This window comes from Pongo abelii, chromosome 2, assembly GCF_028885655.2.
Source record: "Pongo abelii isolate AG06213 chromosome 2, NHGRI_mPonAbe1-v2.0_pri, whole genome shotgun sequence".
In the NCBI taxonomy this organism is placed as follows: domain Eukaryota; kingdom Metazoa; phylum Chordata; class Mammalia; order Primates; family Hominidae; genus Pongo; species Pongo abelii.
This window is the reverse complement of record NC_085928.1, coordinates 108,597,635-108,608,437: the sequence shown is the minus strand read 5'-3', so window position 1 is coordinate 108,608,437 and position 10,803 is coordinate 108,597,635. Positions and strand designations below refer to the sequence as shown.

The 10,803-nt window shown below is 43.6% G+C and overlaps 1 pseudogene; it reads right to left on the bottom strand.

Moving 5' to 3' along the window:
• Positions 1-8,986: 8,986 nt before the first annotated feature.
• On the bottom strand, positions 8,987-9,390 carry LOC100457908 (succinate dehydrogenase [ubiquinone] cytochrome b small subunit, mitochondrial-like; annotated as a pseudogene).
• Between the last annotated feature and the right edge of the window lie 1,413 nt (positions 9,391-10,803).

The following is a 10,803-nucleotide window of genomic DNA, read 5'->3' as shown; positions in this document are numbered from 1 at the left end:
ACAGGTGGTGTCTGTCTCCCCACACCTTGAATCTGGGCTGACTTTGTGACTTGCTTTGACCAATAGTATGCAACAAAGTGATGGTGTGGCAGTTCTGAGCCCAGACCTTCAGAGTCATTGTGTACTTCTCTCTATATAATCTTATCATCATCACCATCTGTCCAAACCCAGACTAGCCAGCTGGGGGATGGGAGGCACGTGGACCAGTGCTAACATCATCCCATACAGCTAACCCCTAGTTAACTTTCTAGCTGGCTAAAAACACCTGGGCTAGCAGGCCCAACTGAGGTCAGCTAAGGTTAGTTGAAGAACTTCTCAACTGAGCCCAGCTTAAAGTACAACTTGTAGAATCATGAGCTAAATAAATAATTGTTATTTAAGCCACTGCATTTTGGAGCAGTTTGTTATGCAGCAATAGCTTACTGATACATCCTGTTTATTTCCTTTAGAGCCCTTATCACTGTCTAACATTAACTTCTTTACTTGTTTACTTTTTCTCTCATGCTCCCTTTGAACGTGAGCTCCATGAGCTCTATCAGGGTATGCCCCTTGTCTGTTTGGTTCATTACTGTATTCTTAGTATTTAGAATAGTGTCTGACTGTAGTAGGTGCAAAATCAGTTTTGAGTAAATGAAGAAATGAATTAACATACCATTTGCAAATGCCTAGTGTGTTGCTATGTATCAGGGGGAGTATCTAATAACTCAGGTAATGGAAGAAAAGCAGAATTTTGAATTAGTTCTGGATTCAAATCCTGGCTCTAGCACTTATTAGCTGATCTCTCTGAGTTTCAATTTCCTTGTCTACAAAGCATGAATACAAAAATAATATCTGGCCAGGTGCAGTGGCACATGCCTGTAATCCTAGCACTTTGGGAGGCCAAGACAGGTGGATTGCTTAAGCCCAGCAGTTCAAGACCATCCTAGGCAACATAGTGAGACTCTGTCTCTACAAAACATACAAAAAGAAAGAAACAAACAAACAAAAGCAAAAACAATATTCATCTACATAGTGGTTGTGAAGATCAAATGTGAAAATTATTTTGCAAATTGTGAAATATTGTGCCGATTTTATTTGTTGTTTTAAGTTTGACCCAGAGCAGGTTTTTTATTCTTTTACTTTTTGGTTCTCTGGGTGAAGAAATGCCCTAATGTAAATTTTTAAATTTGTGGAACCAAGTGTCTCTTTAGAGAATGTGACTTATAGAAAGGAAGGGGAGGAAAAAATTATGACCTTTGAAATTAGTTGAATCCCAGCTACCACTACTGTGTGATCTTAGGACATTCGGTTAGCTGCTCAAAGACTCAACTTTCTTTTCTAAGAAGGATGCAAACTCTCTTATCAACTTATTATGGGATTTGAATAAGATAAAGTTGGTAAAGCTCTTGGCACAAACTCGGTGCTCAGACCCTTCATTTGCTTTCTCTTTCCTGGACCAGGGTGGGAATCACAGTCAAGTGAAGCCTGAGGCTCTTGACGCTCAGGGACATAGAACAGCTCAAAGGCTTTGGGATGTTTAAGAAGGAGGATTGTTTGAAGGAGGAACCCAGGGTAATTTAGTGAGACACACCTTTCATTTGGTTGGATCCAAATGATGTTCCTGCATTGGTCATTTATTGGATTTCTCTGTAGTGTTTAGAAATGAAATATTTTAATAACAAAAGGGTGAGCGTTGTTGCTTTGGCACTGTGTGAGTGCCAAACTCACAGATTACAGCAATCCTAGGGAATAGTTATTAGTGTCCCTGTTTTACAAAAGAGAAATCCGAGGCTCTGAGACACAGACCACTCTGCAAGCAAGTGTAGAGCTGGATAGACCCCAGATGTAATCATGATACCCTGACACACTTCAGTAGAAAGTACCTCTACTGAGCATTGCCATGTGCCAGGCGCTGGCTCGACTCTTTCCTATATTAGTTCTTTTTCCTCTCATAGCAATCCCTTGAAAGGGGTAGTATCATCCTATTTTATAGATAAGGAAAATGTCTTGCCCAGCGTCACCTAGTAAAGCACAGTCTTGACACCAAAGCCTGTGATCCTGGCTCAGTTCACCTGTGCCCATTCCTGGAGGTGCAGGGTGGTGAAAAGTTCAAGAAATTTGGTAGATGGTAGAAACCTTAAAATGAAAAGAGAAATGAGCTAAATCTTTGAGGGGGAAAGGAAGGCTGGACCTGGCTGGGTTAGTCACGGGACTGGGGAGTGGAAGGGTAACTATTCCCCCAGCCTTCCTCCGGGCTCTCTTCAAAGCCTCCTGGACATAAGACAGCAGGGATGGAAGCCGAGACAACAGCTGTCTCTATCTTAGGTCATCTCAAACATAGGGCGAGGAAAGGCTTCCTCAATGCATATCAGAGGAAGAGAAAAGTAGGAAGGGATCCCAACTCCTGCAGCCTAAGATATAGCAAATAAAATCTTGAAACTATTGAAAAATAAACTCCAAGTTTAAAAGATACTAAACAGACCTCTTTCCAGTAAGCCTTCTCAGAACCTGTGAGTGCTGCTTCACCTTTTTCACAAAGCATCTTTTTTTTGTTTGTTTGTTTTGTTTTGTTTTGTTTTGTTTTATTTTGAGACAGAGTTTCGCTCTTGTTGCCCAGGCTGGAGTGCAATGGCGCAAGCTTGGCTCACCGCAACCTCTGCCTCCCAGGTTCAAGCGATTCTCCTGCCTCAGCCTCCCGAGTAGCTGGGACTACAGGTACACACCACCACGCCTGGCTAATTTTTGTATTTTTAGTAGAGATGGGATTTCACCGTGTTGGTCAGGCTGGTCTTGAACTCCTGACCTCAGGTGATCTGCCTGCCTCGGCCCCCCAAAGTGCTGGGTTTACAGGCATAAACCACTGCGCCTGGCCACAAAGCACCTCCTTTTGCTGGACACCTGCCCACAGAACTCTGTTTGGGAAGGCTGCTAGACATTGTTTTGGTTTTTCTTTGGTAAATTTTTTTCCAAATATGGTTAATACTGAAAATTGGGCTGTTATTTCTAAGGTGAAACTCCATGAGTAATCTGAGTCCTGTGATGGGGTCTTTGTTTTAAAGCATAATTTATTTTATTTATTAGGCTTTTTTTTTTTTTGAGACAGAGTCTCGCTTTGTCGCCCAGGCTGGAGTGCGGTGGCTTGATCTTGGCGCACTGCAACTTCTGCCTCCCAGGTTCAAATGATTCTCCCGCCTCAGCCTCCTGAGTAGCTGGAATTACAGGTGCCTGCCACCATGCCTGGCTAATTTTTGTATTTTTAGTAGAGACAGGGTTTCACCATGTTGGCCAGGCTGGTCTCAAACTCTTGGCCTCAAATGATCCACCTGCCTCGGCCTCCCAAAGTGTTGGGATTACAGGCATGAGCCACCGCGCCCAGCCCATTTATTAGTTTTTAACTGACAAATAATAATTGTATTTATGGGGTACAATGTGATGTGTCTACGTTGTGGAAAGATTAAATTAAGCTAATTAGTATATTCCTCACCTCACCTACTCATTTTTTTTGTGGTGAGAATGTTTAAAAATCTATTCTTTCAGCAATTTTGGAATATACAAAACATTATTATTAACTATGGCCAGCACCAGCCCGAGGCCTGAAGCTTTCCTCTGGGTCTCCATTGCAGGGGCCTGACCTTTTGATGTGATTGTTTTGATGTGGCCATTTAGAAACTGAGGCTATTTTCATGTAGCTATTTTGATGCTGTGGAAATTTTCTGACTTTTCAAAAACTAGCCACTGAACTTTCAGCTTTTGAAAAAATGATCAAGTGTTAATGTACTATAGGGCCAGTGACAGGGCAGGGGTTGGCGCTATGGACAAAGTGGGGCAGGGTGAGGCTGGGGGATGGGGCCCATTTCTAAAGTTATTTCTTATTCAAAAAATTGAACATGTAAGTTTCTGATTTTTAGGGTCACAAAGGCCCTCAAGTGAAAAAAAAAGCCCCTCTATGAAAGACACCGTTAAGAGAAGGAGAGGACAAGCCCCAGACTGGGAGAAAGTATTTGCAAAAGACACATCTGATAAAGGAATGTTATCCATAATATACAAAGAACTCTTAAAACTCAACAATAAGAAAATAAGCAACCCAATTAAAAAACAGGCAAAAGACCTAAAGAGATACTTCACTGGGCCGGGTGCGGTGGCTCACGCCTGTAATCCCAGCACTTTGGGAGGCTGAGGTGGGCGGATCACGAGCTCAGGAGTTCGAGATACTTCACTGAAGAAGATATGTGGATGGGAAATAAGCATATGAAAATACATTCGACATCATAGGTCATTAGGGAACTTCAAATTAAAGCCACACACCTATTAGAATAGCCCAGGCCCTGAACACATAGTACCAAATGCTGGCAATGATATGGAACATCAGGAACTCTTATTGCTGGTGGGAATGCAAAAAGATACAGCCACTTTGGGAGACAGTTTGGCAGCTTCTTACAAAACTAAACATATTCTCACCATATGATCTAGCAATCGTGCTTCTCAGTATGTACCCAAATGAGCTGAAACTTATGGCCACACAAAGATCTGCACACAGATGTTCATGGCAGCTTTATTCATAATGGCCCAAACCTGGAAGGAACCAAGATGTCCTTCAGCAGGTGAATGGATAAGTAAACTGTGACACATCCAGACAATAGTTTATGTTATTCAACACTAAAAAGAAATGAGCTAGCAAGCCATGAAAAGACATGGAGGAGCCTTAAATCCATATCAGTAAGTGAGAGAAGCCCATCCGAAAAGGCTATATACTGTATGATCCCAACAAATATGGCATTCCGGAAAAGAAAAACTGGAGACAGTAAAAAGGTCAGTGGTTGCCAGGAGTAAGGTGGAAGAGAGGGACGAATAGGTGGAGTACAGAGGATCCTTAGGGCAACGAAACTATTCTGAATGATATTTTAATGGTGGATACATGTCATACATTTGTCCAAACCCACAGAGTGTTCAATACAAAGAGTGAACCCTAAAGTAAGCTACTTTGGGTGATAGTGATGTATGAGTGTAGATGAACTGATTATAACAAATGTGCCACTCTGATGCAGGATGTTGATAGTGGGAAGGCGGCACATGTGCTGCGGGAGCGGGTATATAGGAACTCTCTGTACCTTCTGCACAATTTTGCTGTGAACCTAAAACTGCTCTAAAAAATAAAGCCTATTTAAAAAACCCAACATTATTAACAAGAATTAATGATAAAAATATGTATTAAAAAAACTCATCAGCACTTCTCAGTGAATAATGATGATCATCACTACAAACGTTCCCTGGGTGACGTTTAGTGTGTGTGTCCTCCTTCCATCAGGGGTGTCAGGAGGGAGGGATGTAAGCACCCTGAATCTACCATGATGCCTCCGTACAGGCAGAGGTCCAGAGAAGGGACAGTGACAGGCAGAGCTGAGGGTGGATCCTGCGGTGGCCTAGGCCAGCCCAGCCAAGGCAAGGCTCTCATCTAGACGTTTGGTTCTGGTGCCTGCAGAACCAAAGGTTTTGCTGTTTTTTTGTTGTTTCCCATGCAGCAATCAGTGATCTGTTAAAAATGGAAATCAGGCCGGGCATGGTGGCTCAGGCCTGCAATCCCAGCACTTTGGGAGGCCGAGGTGGGCGGATCACGAGGTCAGGAGTTCGATACCAGCCTGGCCCACATGCTAAAACCCCATCTCTACTAAAAATACAAAAATTAGCTGGGCATGGTGATGGGCACCTGTAATCCCAGCTACTCAGGAAGCTGAGACAGGAGAATCACTTGAACCCGGGAGGTGGAGGTTGCAGTGAGTCGAGATCACGCCACTGCACTTCAGCCTGGGTGACAGAGCAAGACTCTATCTCAAAAAAAAAAAAAAAAAAAAAAGGAAATCGGATCATGTTATCACCTATATAAGTCCCTTGGGTAGCTTTCCATATACCTGGCGTCAGGTGAAAACTACTGGCCCAGCCTCAAAGCCCAACGTGCTCGTGCCCCTCCAAATTATCTGGCCACCCCTCAATGCACGCTGTCCTCCTGCATGTTGGTCTTTCTCATCCTTGGACATGTCAAATTCTTCCTGCCAACAGTTCCCTCTACTGATAATGGCTGCTCCAGTCTTCACATCGATGGGAACTTCTTGTCACTCAGGCCTTAAGTGTCACTTCTGTAGTGGGCCTTTCCCAGACCATCCAGTGTGAGGGCCCCCTTCCCACGCCACTCCCTCCATCTCCTCTCTCTCTACTGATTCTCTGCATGGCATTTGTCGCTATTTAATGTGCTCTGTCTTGCTGACTGCTACATCCGACCTCTTAGAACAGTGACAGCAAATAGTAGGAGCTTGACAAATACATGTTGAATGAAGGACTCCAATGAGATCTTCCAGTGAGATAATGTGTGTGAGGACAGAAGGGGTGATTTTTATCATTAATAGATGAGACAAATAAAAATAAAAAATCCTCTGACTGGTCTCATGACTCAGGTGCTGCGAGCACAAAACCTCAGGAGTTGAGGATGACACATATTTCCCTTATAAACAGCTTGCATTCTGCAGCAGCTTGGCAGCCACACCACTGAACTCTTGACCTCCCCTCTGAGTTGCAGTGGAGAATATCTAACGACCTGCTAGACACCTTCACTTCAACACCTCAGCCATATCACATCCAGTGCTACATGCATCACTATCTGCCAAAACCAACATTTCCTCCCACGCATTGCTCAATTAAAGATACCCAAGTCTTCCCAGAGCCTCCAACTGGTTTTGCTCTCTTCCTCCTGCAACATCTCATCATTTGGCAGCTCCTGAGAGGCACTTGGCCATGTCTGTCCTGTCTCTCCCATTCCTGCTGCTGCTGCAGGGTGCGGGCCCCCTCCTCCTCTCTCTCTCACTCTCTGAGAATTGCCTCCTAGCTGACACCGCGACCTTCAAGTGCTATTCATGGTAACTGAATTTAGCAAAAATGACTCCTTTCTCCTCATTCCTGTCCTTTAAGGGTTTTGATTACTAACTGCGACACACAAAGAATGTAAAGTATCTACAGGTATTCTAGAAAACCAGTATAGCTAAAGCCTGCCCTGGCTTGAGTGCTACTGGGGAAAGAAGAGCTCACCCTCACACCCTTCACCCCCATGCAGAGCGGCGTGAGTCTGCCACAGGCCAGCTGCCCTGGCTTGCATCATAATGTGAGCTATCTAAGGCTAGAGCCGAGGTAGAAATATTAGCTGCTGAGTAGTAGGTTGGTCTGGACCTGTACAATCCACTAGGGTGGCCACTGGCCATGTTGGCTGTTTACATTTCCATTTAAGCTAATTGCAGTTAAATAACGATTTTAAAAAGATCACACTAACCACAGTGTCGTGTTCAGTAGCTATATGTGGCCACACACTGGACAGATAGCTATAGAATATTTCCACATTGCAGAAAGTGCTATTAGATGGCTCTATTCTAGATCCTCAAGACTTATATCAAGTTAATTTTTTGCATTAATTTAGTCAGAAGATGTTTAATATTCTCCTAGCATGTGCTGCTGGGCTTCAACCATGGCCAGTATCCACATAGTCCCTTTCCTCATGGATTAGTGGGGAAAAAAGGGTCCTTGCAGATTTTATTCCTTGGAAATTTGGACCTAGGACTCTTTTTACCTGCACTGGTCATAATGTCACCACCAACTACTAACTGTCTCCAGACACTTTGGCTTTCCAAGTCAAGATAAGGCGTTAATCAATGAAAAGTAGAAAGATAGCATTGTCTTCTTCCAAAGACCCCAATATGTTTTTGAAATATGACTTTCCCAGTATGTGCAGGAGGCTAAGGAAGGAGGAGAACAAGATTACAAATCTATAGTAGTTTTCAATTTGGGGAACCTAAAAAGTAGAGGACTGAAGTAAAATTAATTTTTTCTGTGCCAGAGACTGTGCTAGACACTTGGTATATTGGAATGAACAAGAGGTAACCAACTTGATCATACATTGGAATGAACAGACTCAGCACTCCTGCTGATCCCTGCAACAAAGTCAGCTTGGGTCTTTTCTCTGTTACAGGTATCAGGGTTGTGGATTGCAGTTTCTAGTCCACAGTTATTCCCGAAATGCTCTTCAGTTGCCAGGTACAGCACTTGGTCCATAACCCAAAGGGGATGCTTTTATTATTATTATATAACATTTTTTTAAAAAATTTCTTTTCATAGAATGCATTTTCGTGTTAGAGATTCCTCTAGTGGGAAAATAACAGTTTATTACTCATAGTTTTATATTTGTGGACAGACCGTTTTAGAACAAGTAAAACACATTTGAGAATGAAGTCTCAGTTTAGAATTTGTAATATTTTGATACTTCTACAAGGGAGACCTTGCCGTTAAATGGAACTTTGCTATACTCAGAAGCATTCCAAGCTTTTCTTCCTAGGATTTAGAAATTCATAATGTGAGATATCAGCATTTCCTAATTTTCAACTTCCCCTAGAATATGTAACCATCAGTAGCCGGTGTCTACTGAATAGAGAGGGAAGTTTTTGAAAATTAAACACGGTCTCATTTTCTGCAAAGTTTTTATTCATGAATTAACAATATTTCTCTTTGCCCATTATTCCCAAGGCAAGTACAGAAGAAATTTGATCATGTAGTAATAGTAATAAAGCTGGATTCTCTTTAAGAGATTGATAAATTCAAAGGCAAAAGCTCATATATCATGTTGAGTTATGTGTGAGTCTTATAAGAAGCTGGGAGGCAACCCCATTAACTCACCAGAATACAGACCTCAGTCTCACAATTTCTTGGACATAATTCCTCTCAAACCTTTTCCTCATAGCTTAAATTCTGAAAAAATTCTGAAAATTCTGGTGATTAAGAGAAGAAGGCTGCCCACCAATGGATTTATCTGTTATTTCTTCTTTATTGTGAGTTGAATGGCATGGCAAAGTGAAAGCAAAGAGGCATGCATTAATTCTTCAAAGTATAAGTCAAAAAGGTCAGCGCTTCCACAGTGTGGCAGCATCTTTGCAGATGCCCACATCATGATAGTTGAAAGAGCAAAGCCCAGCAAAGGCTAAAGCTGAAAGTGCCGAAAGGCCTGCCTTGGCAGCTTTCTGCAATGCATCCCCATGAACACAGTCAGGAACAACTTGTCCAAGGCCCCAAGACCATGAAGAGTGAGGGTTGCAGCTACGGAGTAGGCCATCACAGAGCAAGGATTCAGATAAGCAGCTGGAAGCAGGCCCAAGAGCAAAACACTGACAATCCTCTCACTAGTCCCAGTGGAAAGACGCAGGCTTGGAACCAGAAAGGTGGCTCAGTGACAAATGAATGTGCTGCACTCCACGCCATTCTGGGGTAGGTTGGGTCCTGAAGAAATCCTGAGATCTGAGCAGGTCTAACAACTGGGGCTCGCAGGAACAGAGCTCAGCCTCCCTGGGCACCACAGAGGGCACTCAGCCTCTAGAGAACCTCCATCTCTTCCCTCAGGGTATGCTTTTACTGCCCTGTCCTCCAGAACTCACCTTTGGCAGGGTGAGAATGCAAGAGAGAAATAGCCCTTAGAAAAGGGGACCAGCAAACTTTTATAGTCACCCAGCTCTGAATTCTAGTTGCAAAGAAAGAAACACAGCAAAGAAAACAAGAGGATAGGGCTTTTTTCAGGAATGGACCTAAACTAGATTGCAGCAAAGGGAGTCACATTTGCACAGGCTCCTTTGAGAAAGCGGAAGTTCTCTCTATGACTTCCTTGCATCTTCCCTTCTCCCCAGCCTCATGATCCTCTCTGCATCCCAGGAGAGGGCATGTAAGTGCTCTAGAGCAGCTCTTCCAGACCTGAATGGAAGAACCTACCTAAGCTTCCCCACCTCACCTGGTCACGGGGGCCCGTGCAGAGGAGGGAATCTTCCCACCCGGGTGCATTTACCCCTTCTCCTCTTCCCTGACCGCCAGCCTCACTCTTCTTCCTCCCCCGAGCCTCACTCCAACGGTCTGGGGGCAAGCAGTGTCTACCTTGTATGCTCTTACCTGATGAGGAAACAGCCTGAGTCAAGAGAAGGGAGAAGCACAGCCTTTTCCCTTGCAAGACCCAAGGCACTTGCAATAGTGCGTGTCTCACCTCGCTGCAAGCTTTCCAGGGACGCAATCAAACACGGGGGAGAAACAAATTCAGCCAAGAAAGTCAAGTAAGGGAACATCTTCTTCCCTCTAGCACCAGTTCCTTTTGTGTCTTTATTTGCCAAGTGAGAGGAAGGAGTGAGATGCCAGAGCATCTGGCTGGTTCTCAGCTATGTATAGTTTCAGACACCATTTATTTGCAATGAGCACCGGCCGAGGGAAGGGAATTTCACGGCTCCCTCGCACCGCCGTTCCTTCAAGCCTGATGAATCAGACATCTCTTTCGTTCTTACTGTGCATGCCCTCTACCTTTCAGATGACCTATTTGTTGGCCTTTTTCCATTTAGACGATAAACCCAAGTGCACCTTCTGCATCCCTTTGCTCTATGGTAACTGAGGGTGATGAAGGGGACATGCGCCTGGGAGCCTCAATGCCATGACAGAGCAGCATTGAGTCCTCGGGACAATAAATACACCGAGAGGTAGAAATTAACATCCACAAGAGTGTAGTCGTGATTTTCCCCCAGAACAAATATATAAAAGGGATCTTTGTCATAACAATGACAGGAAATCATTAATCACATCGGGATTGAAGTCCCCACTGTAGCAGTGGATGGGAAGACTTCGTCTGTGAGCTTCATTAAAAATGCAATATTTTGTATATTTAGCTTTTTTCAAAGTTTCACCAAAACACCTGTAATTAACGTACAATTTATTGTATTATCTTTGTTAATGTATCTGATGTGCAAAACCTTACTAGATTTGCCCCAATTT